Source organism: Pipistrellus hanaki (genome assembly GCF_964339955.1).
Source record: "Pipistrellus hanaki genome assembly, chromosome: 7".
Lineage (NCBI taxonomy): Eukaryota > Metazoa > Chordata > Mammalia > Chiroptera > Vespertilionidae > Pipistrellus > Pipistrellus hanaki.
Genome location: NC_140509.1, coordinates 1984730 through 1997878, shown reverse-complemented (window position 1 = coordinate 1997878; position 13149 = coordinate 1984730). Strand labels below are relative to the sequence as shown.

The window sequence follows — 13149 nt, the reverse complement described above, 5'->3', positions numbered from 1 at the left end:
CTGGTCCGCTGTCCTGGCTGACAGGCCTCTCAATGTGGCTGAGGAGGAGGGGCAGCCACGCAGGGCTGAAGCACTGGGAAGGAGGAGGTGCAAGAGGATCCACAGCCCCTCAGTCCCTGCAGAGGCCTCCGTTCTCTACAGTGGCCTGGGAGGGAGAATTTTAAGCAGGAGAGGAACTCTATGCAGGAGGGTGCACAGCATGATCTGTGGGCGGGGGAAGTGCCTCTTAGGGATTGGGAGAAAACGGATTAGTTTCCTCTTAAGGAACATTTTTTTTAACTTAAAAAAATATATATTTTATTGATTTTTTACAGAGAGAAAGGGAGAGGAATAGAGAGTTAGAAACCTCGATGAGAGAGAAACATCAACCAGCTGCCTCCTGCAAACCCCCTACTGGGAATGTGCCTGCAACCAATGTACATGCCCTTGACCAGAATCGAACCCGGAACCCCTCATTCCGCAGGCTGACGCTCTATCCACTGAGCCAAACCAGTTTCAGCCTCTTAAGGAACATTTTAAACACACCCTTTTCTACAACCCCGAAGGAGGAAAGCATGAGGCTGAAAGGGGTAAAGAAATATGAATTTATTATGTCATCGGAAACCCAGGGCTGAGCCCCAAATGGTGCCAGTCCCCAGGGGTGGAGGTCAGAGGTTTTAAAGAACTTTAGGTGGGCTTTTTTCGGTGGGGAACTCTGGGCAGATCTGGATCCTGGGAAAATCCAGAGGGAAAAGAGAATGGTTTTAGCAGGTGGAATGTAGTCTAAGCCGAAAGGGAATGTGGGTTGTGAAGTGGCCTAAAGGTCAGTGTTGCTGGGAAGGCATGGGATCGGTTCACTTTTTGATGTGACCTAACAGAGACCAGGCAGCCAGAGTCCCGTGGAATAGGGTGAGGTCCAAACACCTCCCGCCAGAGACCAGGGGCTGAGAGTCACACTGTGACCAGATAATGCATCGGTCCTCGTGCCCGTCCCTACTTGAGCCAATTAAGCAGAGACAGAGTTGAATCCTATATGAGCGTTTATCCCGGCATGGGAGAACAGGTCATCCACAAACATCTGCTCTCCCCCTACCATGAGCCAGCTGCTTATATTGGTGCGAATATGATCTCCTCACATTGGGCTCCAGTTGCGAGTGTACCCCCGCATCCTGCATGGCTCAGGGTTCAGGTTCAGGGTTCGGGTTTTGGAGGAGGCGCACACAAATGAAAGAGACTCGACAAGAAAATAATTTGAGAATTGGGGGCCAGGCGGAAGCCTAAGAGAGGACTCTGCTTTGCTCTGGCCTTGCTGTCCTTTTTATTGAGGTCTGGGTACATCCATAGCCCTTAGGAAGGCAATTCCAGGAAGAGCTGGTGATAGCCCATCAGCGAGGACTTACATGAGACTAAAAGGTGGAAGTTGCTTCAGCTCCCTTTGTCTCCACCACACAGTGGGTGCTTGGCTCTAACCCTTGCCAGAGCCTCAAGGTTGACCAGCTTTCTGGGTTCTTGGTCCACTTCTTTCTGCTAGAGAAGCCAATGGGTGGCCTCCAACATCTCCCCTATTTCTTTTCCTTAAAACATCTTGCATCTGCAGACTAGAAATCAACATATGAGAACAAAAATGAGACAAGCAATTGTGGTTATGCTGAGAGGCAAATGAATTAGTCTGTAGTGAGTTTCTTTCCGGGCCAACAGTTTCTTGAGTCCCAATTCAATGTCCAACAGTTTTGAGTCCCAATTTCAATGTCCAAAAGTTCCTTATGTGTACATGTCAGCAATATTTCAGTTCTGGATGGTGGACAAATGGTGGCAATGCACCTTGGTTTGACCTTCTATGGCTTGGTCCTGAGCAACCTGCAGTGACGCATACCTGCTGACTGCTAGCATGGCAAGGTGTCCTCACTGTCTTCCATTCTGTGCTGTCTCCCCTCCTATCCTCATGGCTGGAGCAGTCTGGCTAGCCTCTCTCTGGAACCGCTGCCGCACAGGCCTGGAGAGGTTTTTCTGGAAATACACAAATATATTCTTGACCAAAGGTTAATAAAGAAATCTTTTTCTATAAATTAGACTTGGGATCCCTTTTCATTTTCTGCCCAAACAATTTTCCTTTGGCTTATTTTGACACCATGTGATTTCTCCATGGATGTCTTGCTATCAGCATTACAAATGAAAATTAATTTTCCAAAGTAAAAATTTTCTTGATGCAATTTACTCACAAAGTATTTCTCTTACAGGATATAATTCTATTTTGCCCCCTTTTAATATATATATATATGATTTTTTTATTGACAGGAAGGGAGAGGGATAGAGAGTTAGAAACATCGATGAGAGAGAAACCGATCAGCTGCCTCTTGCACACCCCCTACTGGTGATGTGCCCACAACAAAGGTACATGCCCTTGACCGGAATTGAACCTGGGACCTTTATTAGGAGGCTTTTGGAAATCTTGCAATGCAATCTTGATAACTTTTAATTTTAATTTTTTGTACAGAAATATTACTACTTTGAATTCATAGCATGTCTGGCAATTTTACTATGAGATAAAACATCAATAAAAATTTTAGTTAATACTTCAGGAACCGTTTTTTGTCCAGTACAATTAAGTTTTCATGAATATTCATTTACTTCAATTATCCAATTTAACTTAATCTGAAATAAAGCTTATTTTTTAACTTCACTTGTCCTAGATCAGTGTTTCCCAAACTTCTCTCATGATGAGAATCACCTGGTGGAGTTGTTAAAACACAGATTCCTGAATCCTAACTAAGAAGTGCTAAACTAGAATTTTTGAGAACATATAGGTAAAATTGCATACCTAACTTAGTGCTCTGTATATAAAATCTGTCTTAGAGCACTAGTTAAGTATACAATTTTACCTATATGTTCCCAAAAATTCTAGTTTAGCACTTCTTAGTTGGGATTCAGGAATCTGTGTTTTAACAACTCTACCAGGTGATTCTCATCATGAGAGAAGTTTGGGAAACACTGTCCTAGATTATGGCCAATAAATGACATTAATTAAACTTCTGTAATTAGTCTTTAATTTTACATAAACTTTGTCAGAGAGACAAAAACACAAATTATTTACTTTAGTTTATGAGGCCAAATGTATTTACTTTACTTTTTTTATTTTTTTAAATATATTTTATTGATTTTTTATAGAGAGAAAGGGAGAGAGATAGAGAGCTAGAAACGTTGATGAGAGAGAAATATCAACCAGCTGCCTCCTGCACACCCCCCACTGGGGATGTGCCCGAAACCAATGTACACTGCCCTTGACTGGAATCGAACCTAGGACTTTTCAGTCTGCAGACCAACGCTCTACCACGGGGCCAAACCAGCTTCGGCTTGACTTTACTTTTAATTACAATTCTTAAGATGTTTGAAGGAAACCTCTCTTTTTCCTTCCAAAATAATTTTCAGGCTACAGAAAGTTTTATTTTAAAATTTTTGTCTTTCTTTACACCAACCAACCTACGGGGCTGCTGCTTGAACACTGGGCCAAGCATCCGAATAACCATATCACACAAAAAATCTTATTACAATAAAATTGACTACTATTTTACTGTCAGATTTAATACTTTAACAATCTTTAGTTTACACTGTAAATATTAGTGGAAGATAATTCAAAATTTTTAAATTTCTCCTTTTTATTAAATTTATAATTATATTTTAAAGTATCCCCTTTGGTTAATTTGCATATACAGAGAGATCATGGGAGGTCTCAGTAACTTTCTTAGAAGAGACCGGTTTGACTCAATGGATAGAGCGTCGGCTTGGGGACTGAAGGGACCCGGGTTCCATTCAGGTCAAGGGCATGTACCTTGGTTGCAGGCATATCCCCAGTAGGGGGTGTGCAAGAGGCAGCTGATCGATGACTCTCTCATCGATGTTTCTAACTCTCTATCTCTCTCCCTTCCTCTCTGTATAAAATCAATAAAAATATATTTAAAAAAAAGACTTAATTAAATTGCTTACAAAGACATCTGCTTATTCAAAGCTTATTCAAAGGAAGGGGTCGGCCTTTGCTGTTTCAAGATGGCGGCCCTCATGGGAGTGGCAAGCCATGTGGCCATCATGGTGGCTTTCTAAACTGTTCTTTGATAGAAACGATGTTTTTTGTTTTTTATTCTCACAGCAAACAAGGGAAGAGCAAACCAAAATATCTAAAAGATAGTCAAAATTATATTGCAGGCAAACAGAAATCTCACTAGCTGCTTCTGGTGGCTTTATTAGAATTTATTTGTTTATAAAAATATTGGCTTTTCATTTAACTTAATTTATATGAGACCTTGATTATGTTTTAAAAAGCTAATATATTTAAGTAATTTAAGTAAGTATTTTTTATTGAAAAGGCAAAGCAAAGCAAATTTAGTAAATGTTTACGTCTGATTCACAAGCTGCAAATGTTGCCCCACCTCCTGCAGGCTATGGTCTTTTATTTTAAATTTCGTCTTAAAATTTTGCTGTTGGATTTTAAGAAATATTTTGCCCTCCTTAGAGGCCAAAACCTTAAACATTTATAAGTAAGCCGAAACCGGTTTGGCTCAGTGGATAGAGCGTCGGTCTGCGGACTAAAAGGTCCCAGGTTTGATTCCGGTCAAGGGCATGTACCTTGGTTGCGGGCATATCCCCAGTAGGGGGTGTGCAAGAGGCAGCTGATCGATGACTCTCTCTCATCGATATTTCTAACTCTCTATCTCTCTCCCTTCCTCTCTGTACAAAATCAATAAAATATATTAAAAAAAAAAAAGAAAAAAAAAAAAAGCCTTGAAATTTTAACTTGGAAAAAACCCCATAAAATATATATCTATATATGATTTAAAGATTATAATATCTTTTTATAATTATCTTAAGATATCTATTATATTTAAACTGGTCTTTATATTAAAAATTTGGTTGATATCACAGAATCAATTCTCTTTATTAGATTAGCAGGCCCAGCCTAGCTGCTTGACTTTTTTTTTCCCCCCCATCTATCATTAAAAAAAAAAAATAATAATAATGTCTTTATTGTTCAGATTATTACAGGTGTTCCTCTTCTCCCACCCCCCAATAGCTTCCCTCCACCTGATTCCAAACCCCACCCCATGCCCTTACCCTCGCCACTGTCTTCATCCATAGGTGGAAGATTTTTGTCCAATCTCTTCCCGCACCCCTCAGACCCCTTACCCCTGAGAATTGTTAGTCCAATCCCTTTCTATGTCCCTGATTCTAATGTATTCACCAGTCCATTTTGTTCTTCAGATTTTTTATTCACTTGATTTTTAGATTCACTTGTTGGTAGGAATGTATTTGATGTCTTTTTGTTGTTCATACCTTTTTACCTTTACCTTTTCTTCTTCCTCTTCTTAAAGAGTACCCTATAAAATTTCATGTAATCCTTGTTTGGTGTTGATAAACTCCTTTAACTTTTTATTGTCTGTGAAGCTCTTTATCTGACCTTCAATTCTGAATGATAGCTTTGCTGGGTAATCTTGGTTGTAGGTTCTTATTGTTCATCATTTTGAATATTTTTTGCCATTCCCTTCTGGCCTGCATAGTTTCTGTTGAGAAATCAACTGACAGTCGTATGGGTATTCCTTTGTAGTTAACTAGCTGTTTTTCTCTTGCTGCTTGTAAGATTTTCTCTTTGTCTTTTGCCCTTGGCATTTTACTTTATTTTTTACTTTATTTTTTTAAATATATATTTTATTGATTTTTTTACAGAGAGGAAGAGAGCAGCATAGAGAGTTAGAAACATTGATGACAGAGAAACATCGATCAGCTGACTCTTGCACACTCTGTACTGAGGATGTGCCGGCAACCAAGGTACATGCCCTTGACCAGAATTGAACCTGGGACCTTTCAGTCTGCAGGCCACGCTCTATCCACTGAGCCAAACTGTAATTATGATGTGTCTTGGTGTGATCCTCTTTGGATTCCTCTTGTTTGGGGTTCTGTGCGCTTCCTGAACTTATAGGTCTATTTCTTTCACCAGGTAGGGAAAGTTTTCTGTCATTATTTCTTCCAGAAGGCCTTCAGTATCCTGCTCGCTCTCTTCTTTGGGACCCCAAAAATCCGGATGTTGGTACGCTTTAAGCAGTCCTGGGGGCTCCTATGCTATCCTCACACTTTTGGATTCTTCTTTCTTTTTGCCTCTCTGGTTGGGTGATTTTTGCTTTCTTTTCTTTTCTTTCTTTTTTTTTTTTTTTTAAGAAACTTTATTTTCCATCAACCTTATTTCCGTTCTGCTAAGAATTTGTGGACGAACAGCTTAGGACCACTCAGTGGTTGTGGCTACCCACTCAGTAGCCTGAGCAGTGGGGGCTGCAGACCAGTCTCCAGTGGCAGGTTGAGCTCTCCAGTCTTCAGTAGGAAACTGCTGAATGGGCACAGAGGGCACCTGCAGGCCTTCAGACCAGTCTGCGACCTCAGGCTGCGCAGCAGTGAACTCAGGAGCAGGCGCAGTCCGTTCACCCTGAAACTCCTCCTTGGTCACAGCCTTTTCAGCAGCGGCCTGCTCTTCCTTTTCAATCTCCTCAGGATCTCTGTAGAAGTACAGATCAGGCATGACTTCCCACGGGTGTTCACGGGAGATGGTGCCACGCATGCGTAGTACTTCCCAGCATCCACCACATCAGACCCACTGAGTGAGCCCCCTTGTTGTTGCAAGGGATGGCAATGTCCACGTAGCGCAGAGGAGAGTCTGTGTTACACAGAGCAGTGGTGGGCAGGTTAACATAAGACGCCTCTGTGAGAGGCTGGTGGTCAGCCCTGGGGTCAGTCACCACCAAAAGTCTTGGCTCCCGGAAGGCTGCCTGGATCTGGTTGGTGAAGGTTCCAGGGGTGAAGCGGCCGGCAATAGGAGTGGCTCCAGTGGCAGCAGCAAACTTCAGCACAGCTCGCTGGCCAGTATTCCTGGACGATATGACACTGACGTCAGCTGGGTTTTCAATGGCAACAATGGCCCGAGCTGCCAGCAGAAGCTTCTCCCAGGTTCTCTTCAGATTGATGATGTAGATGCCATCGCTTTCCTCTTGTAGATGTGCTGCTCCATTTGGAAGTCAAGGTTGGTGCCACCTAAGTGGGTTCCTGCTGCAAGGAATTTGAGGACATCCTCCTCCTTCATTTGCAGGACATCAAGTGCTCCGGACATTGTGAAGTTTCCCTTTAAGTTACGTGGGAACCGAGAACAACGCCGTATGGAGCCCTTCCTGGGTAGTGCGGAAAGCGATTTTTGCTTTCTTATATTCCAGATCTTTGGTTTGATTCTTGGGGCACGTTGATCTATAGTTGAGTTTCTATATATTCTTTATTTCAGACTGTGTATGTTTAATTTCTGGCTGGTCCATTTCCATATTTTTATTTATTTATTTATTTATTTTAAAATATATTTTATTGATTTTGTACAGAGAGGAAGGGAGAGGGATAGAGTTAGAAACATTGATGAGATAGAATCATCGATCAGCTGCCTCCCGCACACCCCCCACTGGGGATATGCCCTCAACCAAGGTACATGCCCTTGACTGGAATCGAACCTGGGACCTTTCAGTCCCTAAGCCGACGCTCTATCCATTGAGCCAAACCGGTCTTGGCCCATATTTTTGGTATTCTCATTAAGGTCTTTGAAGGTCTCACTAAGATTCTTGGAGGTCTCATCAAGTTTCTAAAAGGTTTTTAGAAGATTATTGAGTAACCTTATAAATGTCATTTTGAACTGTGTGTCGTCCAGTAGTTTACTCTCCTCCATCTCTCCCATTCGTGTCATGCTTCTGTCTCATTTTGCCTGCCTCCCTGTTTTGATGGAGTGGCTTTGTGTGGTCGGTGACCTATAGGAAGCTCAGCTTTCCCAATCACCTGAGGTGGTCGCTTTTGCTATATCCCTTTGTGGGCTGAGTGCAAAGTCTTGGTGTAATTAAGCCTTGTTTGCTGTTGGTACTCTGGGAGGAACTGACTCCAGGCCAGTTGTCTGTGAGGACCCACTGTGTCTGTAAAGGAAGAACTTCTGTGCTGGAGACACGCTTTGTTTCAGTGGGGCTTTGGTGCTCACTGAGGCCACCTCCCGAATGTGTCACTCAAGGGTGTGAGGGGTTAAAACTGAGCACTAGGAACACTGGCTTCTGGATCTCCAATGGTTGCGGTTCAGCAACTGCACTCTGAGGAGCTACAGCATGAACCACAGTCCTCTCCTCCTTTGCTAGTTTAAACTGCAACTGAGAGGGCCATTCGTATGCAAAAGCTGCTGCTTGGAGCTTGGGTGTGCTGTGAAGGGCAGAGTCTTAAGGAGGAGTCTCAGGGCATCACTAGGCTGGGGCGTGGCCAACAGCAATGGCTGCCCGTCAGCCGCCTCTCCGATCCGTGTCTCAGCGTCTCCCCACGTCTTGCACCACAGCAGAGCAAACAAATATTCTTGATCAAAGCTCTGCAAGCCAGGCAGCCTCACTTTCCGACCCAATGGCAGACAGTCAAGCCTCTTCCCAGAAACTGGATTTCAGAGAGATCGTGAGCTTGTCTCTCTTCGGGTTGAAGAAAGCAACGCCCTCTGCCAGCCGGGATCCGCTGCCAGCCCGTGAAATAGAGTGGCAATCATACTTTGGTAAAAACTGCTGTTTGAATTTTAACCCTGCTAAGTCTGGCTCTTGCATCTGAATAAAACACAGGGTACTTACCTCAGCTTCCAGGGAAGACCTGGAGGCTAAGGCAATTTTCCCTTGCCTGGGACCAGGACCACAGGAGATTGATTCCCACTGACTCAGTAGCTTCAGGGATAGGAACTGTAGATAACCTTTAGAGTCTAACCGCTGAGCTCTGCTTCTGTGTTATCGCTATTGCAAGATAGGGCCACATTCCAATGTCCAGCAGGATGTGAGTGGGAACCGACCCTGCGGGCTGTCCCCAGTCTTTAGAATTTAGTCTTTAGGATTTAGAATTTAGAACAAAGGAAAATTCCTGTGGTTTGAACCTTTAAAAGGGACTGCCTACCCTGAAACGGTGCAGTCATTTGGAGTCCACCTGCATGTGGTGCTCTCCCGGCTGTCCTGGCCAGTCAATAAATCCTTGCCTGCTTTTTTTTAATCAGCCTCCGGTGGTCTTATTTTGAACCCAGGGTTCGACCCCACAACAGCCCGTATCGCGTCTGCGCCCTCCTACCTGTTTTTCAGCGCTTGTGTCCTGAATTCTCCTCTTTCTCAGTCTAGTTGTAGGGCTTCCTTTCAGCCAGATTTCCCTTGGGTTTCGGGCAATGTTTTATTTTATAGTTGTATATTTGAATTGTTATGCACGGTAGCAGATTAGGTTTACCTATGTCGCCATCTTCGTTCTCCTGCTTGACTTTTTAAAAGGACCATAACTTTTTCTGCTCAGGGAAGGGCAGCTAGCAAAGTTGTAGCCATTTAAATGCAAACGAACATATTCTTTGTCCTGAGAAGACTGATTTCAAACGCTCCACATTCCTTAAAGATGGCTCCTGGAGGAAACCAGTTTACCTGTCTGCTGGGGGAAGGGTGACCACCTCTCTCCATTAACAAAGGGAGCCTTCCTGTGCTGCTTTAGATCTTTACATTTTTCAACAATTTCTTTGAGATTCAAATCCAATTCTAATTATTTTAAAGCATTTTCTTTGGCAATTTTTGTAACAGACAACTTACTGATTTTCTTGAAGGTCTAAAAGTTAACTTTTTTACGTACTTCATTAGCATTTTAAAAACTACTCTTTATTATGGAAATGCAAATCATGTTACAACTTGAACCTAGCCTGAATTTTTTCTTTTTGGCTCAAATCTGCCATTTTTCTTAGGGAAAAACAGTCTTGGATTTTTCATTTCTTTCTTTTTTAAATTTTATTTTATTAAGGTATCACATAATTGTCCTCATCCCCCCATTCTCATCCCAAACCCCTCCCCACATATGTCCCCACCCCCCCTGTTGTCCATGACCACTGATTAGGCTCATATGCGTACACACAAGTCATTTGGTTGATCTCTCCCCCTTTCCCCTCCCCTCCCCTACCTTCCCTCTGAGGTTTGACAGTCTGATCAATGCTTCCTTGTCCTATGGGTCTGTTTTTATTAATCAGTTCATGTTGTTCACTATTTCCCCTAGATGTGTGAGATCATGTGATACAAGAAAAACACTTAAAAGAACCGAAAATGAGACAAACCATAATGGTTATGCTGAGAGGCAAATGAATCAGTCTGTAGTGAGTTCCATTCTGGGCCAACAGTTCTTTTGAGTCCCAATTTCAATGTCAAACAGTTCCTTATGTGTACATGTCAGCTATGCTATTTCAGATCTGGTTGGTGGATGATGCAGGTCCGACCCTCTCTGGTTTGGTCCTGGGCATCCTTCAGTGACGCACAGCTGCCGTCTGCTGGTCTGGCAATGCGTTGTCAGCGTTGTCCACCTCTCAAGATGTTTCTCTTCTGTCTTCATGGCTGGAGCAGTCCTGTCAGTTCCTCTCTGTTGCAGAAATCCACATGGTCTCGTAGTTGTTTTAGCTGCCGAAAGGTGTGTCTTTGGAGGTGGAGGTCCCAGGGTCCGAGGGTTTGCAGCTGGGGTAGCAGGATATTGGCTGGAGTAGGAGCTGGGTTGAGTGGCAGTTCCACTCAACACCACAGTTTGTGGTGTTGATGAGTTCCTAAAAAAGGCCTTCAAGATGGTGTGGGCTTGGTGCTGGAGTCCTGCCGTTGGGGGAGTGCCCGCAGCGGTGGCAGTCTCTCCTTGTGAAGGAGAGGCTGTCTGCCAGCTCCGGCTGCTCCTGGGAGAATTCCCTCCCTCCCTCGCGCACCCCATGCATATCCACACGCTGTCCTTTCATACCCTCACTCACTTCCTCTCCGCTCCGTCCTTCCAGCTGCCATCTTTTTCTCCGGGTTTTTCATTTCTGTAGCCCTTATAAAGAGTCAAGTCCAGCTTAAGACTTTATTAAAATCCAAAGTCAGCCAAGACCGGTTTGGCTCAGTGGATAGAGTGTCGGCCTGCGGACTGAAAGGTCCCAGCTTCGATTCCAGTCAAGGGCATGTACCTTGGTTGCGGCACATCCCCAGTAGGGGTGTGCAGGAGGCAGCTGATCAATGATTCTCTCTCATCGATGTTTCTAATTCTCTCTCTACCTTCCTCTCTGTAAAAAATCAACAAAATATATTTAAAAAAAATAAAATAAAATCCAAAGTCAGATTATGTGTGCATTTTTTCCAAACTAGCTTTCCCTCTTTACGCGGGCACAGAAATCCCAGACCCATTTCTAAATTTTTAAAAACTTTTTCATGGTTAAAAAAGAGACTTTATTTTTTTTAATTTTATTTTTTAAATATATTTTATTGATTTTTTACAGAGAGAAAGAGAGAGGGAGAGTTAGAAACATCGATGAGAGAGAATCATCGACCAGCTGCCTCTTGCACACCCCCCACCGGGGACATGCCCGCAACCACGGTACATGCCCTTGACCGGAATCGAATCTGGGACCTTTCAGTCCGCAGGCCAACGCTCTATCCCAGGGGTCTGCAACCTTTAAGACATAAAGAGCCACTTGGATCCGTTTCCAAAGGAAAAAAAAAACCTGGGAGCCGCAAAACCATTGCGACATTTAAAACAAATATAATACTGCATATGTTGTTTCTTACCTTAATGCTATATACAGGATCGTGCAGTTAGCTGTCAATCTGAAGAAAAAAAAGGACTTTTTCACTTAACAATGTAAAATATATTTTTGCAAATTAATAGCTAAACCTCAGTGCAGTGTCAGCACATCAGGGTTGTAAGACGTTACCTTCATTTTCACACAGGCTTGCAAGTTGTCGGAGCGGTAAAGCTTCAAAAGAGCAGCATGCGGCTCTGGAGCCGTAGGTTGCCGACACCTGCTGTATCCACCGAGCCAAACCGGTCTCGGCTAGAAAAGAGACTTTAAATTACATATGGGAGAGTGGGTGTCCATATCACATGTCTCCCTTCCCCCACAACCTGCTTGCTTTGGGGGAAAGTTTTCAGTAACAGATCTGACCGAATTTCTTTTTATGCTTAATAAAGACAGATCTTAAACTTTTTCCTTTTTCGATTTCCGAGGTAATTAGTAGCACCTAAGCTTATCTTTGCCAAATTTTTCATTTCCCAGCGAGTTCTTCTATAATTTTTTAAACAAAACTTTAAGAAATCTTATTGTGGGAGAGCGGATAGCCCTTCTTCTCCTGCCACCTTTGAATTTCTCGGCACCAGAGGTGGTTTCGGCAGCGGGGTTTCATTTCTTATTACAGATTTTAGACTCCAAATACAAATTGAGTTTTTAATTTGAACAAGAGACCACATTCCTTAAGCAGGTGACGGAGCGTGGCTAGTATAAGTATAGCTGCTCCCCAATATTCTGTTTCTGTCCCTAACACCACTGCTGGACAGGAGGTAAAGCAGGGGAGTGGGTTTCTTCTGAAAATCCCGCCCGGAGATATTCTGAATGTCTACCACCAGGCGATAACACTGACTATTCACTTCAAATCCCTTCGCCCCTGTGGGGAGGGGGGGCGCAGATTTTAAGGTGTAGGACCCCGAGCTCCCCTCTCCACCCCCCTCCCCTTACCCCGCGGGAGGCGGGCCACCTGTGCCCTCACAGGGGGCTCCGTCAAACCTCAGCGGCAGGAACTTGCTGACCGAGAACCTTCCCAGCGAGCCGCCAGCTGGCTGGGGAGACGGGGTCGTAATGCCGGTTCCCGGTCAGGGCCACCCGGCGGCGGGCCGGCTGCAGGTGGACCGGCGGCCGTGGGCTTCCCGGGCGGGGCGGCGGGGCCCGGGAGCCAGTGCCCGGCGCCATGCGGTCCCGGAGGCAGCGCGGAGGGAAGCGGCCCCCTGACCGGCCCAGCCCCCAGCCGCTGCGCCTGTGTCCCCGTCGGCCCGGTGGGGACGGGCTGGCGCCGGCTGGAGGGTGTTCTGTGTAAAGCCCTCCCTCATCACCGCCGGCTCGGAAACAGCTCGTCTTTGCAGACGGTCCCCTGCCGTGTTTGCCGGCTGACGCCCGCCCGCCTGCGCCCGGAGCGAGCTGAGCCACGTGAGGGCAGAGGCCAGCCCGGGGCGCCGGGCGCGCGGGCAGCCGCCGGGCACCCGACGCTCACGGAGGGGCTTCGGTTTCGGTTCCTCGGGCGCCCCGCCCCGAGCCCCGCCGCGGCGCGCAGGCCGCGGCTCCGGGCTTCCCATTGGCCGGCG

The 13149-nt window shown here is 45.0% G+C and overlaps 1 long non-coding RNA gene and 1 pseudogene across 2 annotated transcripts; both read right to left on the bottom strand.

Moving 5' to 3' along the window:
• Positions 1–313: 313 nt before the first annotated feature.
• On the bottom strand, positions 314–13079 carry LOC311626106. The gene is made up of 4 exons (XR_014795638.1): positions 12530–13079; positions 11732–11851; positions 11586–11624; positions 314–1986 (listed from the first exon to the last, which is right to left on the bottom strand). It is a non-coding gene; the product is annotated as an uncharacterized lncRNA (long non-coding RNA).
• LOC311626055 (small ribosomal subunit protein uS2-like) lies at positions 6167–7184 on the bottom strand (annotated as a pseudogene). The gene has a single exon. The product of its transcript is annotated as a small ribosomal subunit protein uS2-like (transcript).
• Positions 13080–13149: the final 70 nt, after the last annotated feature.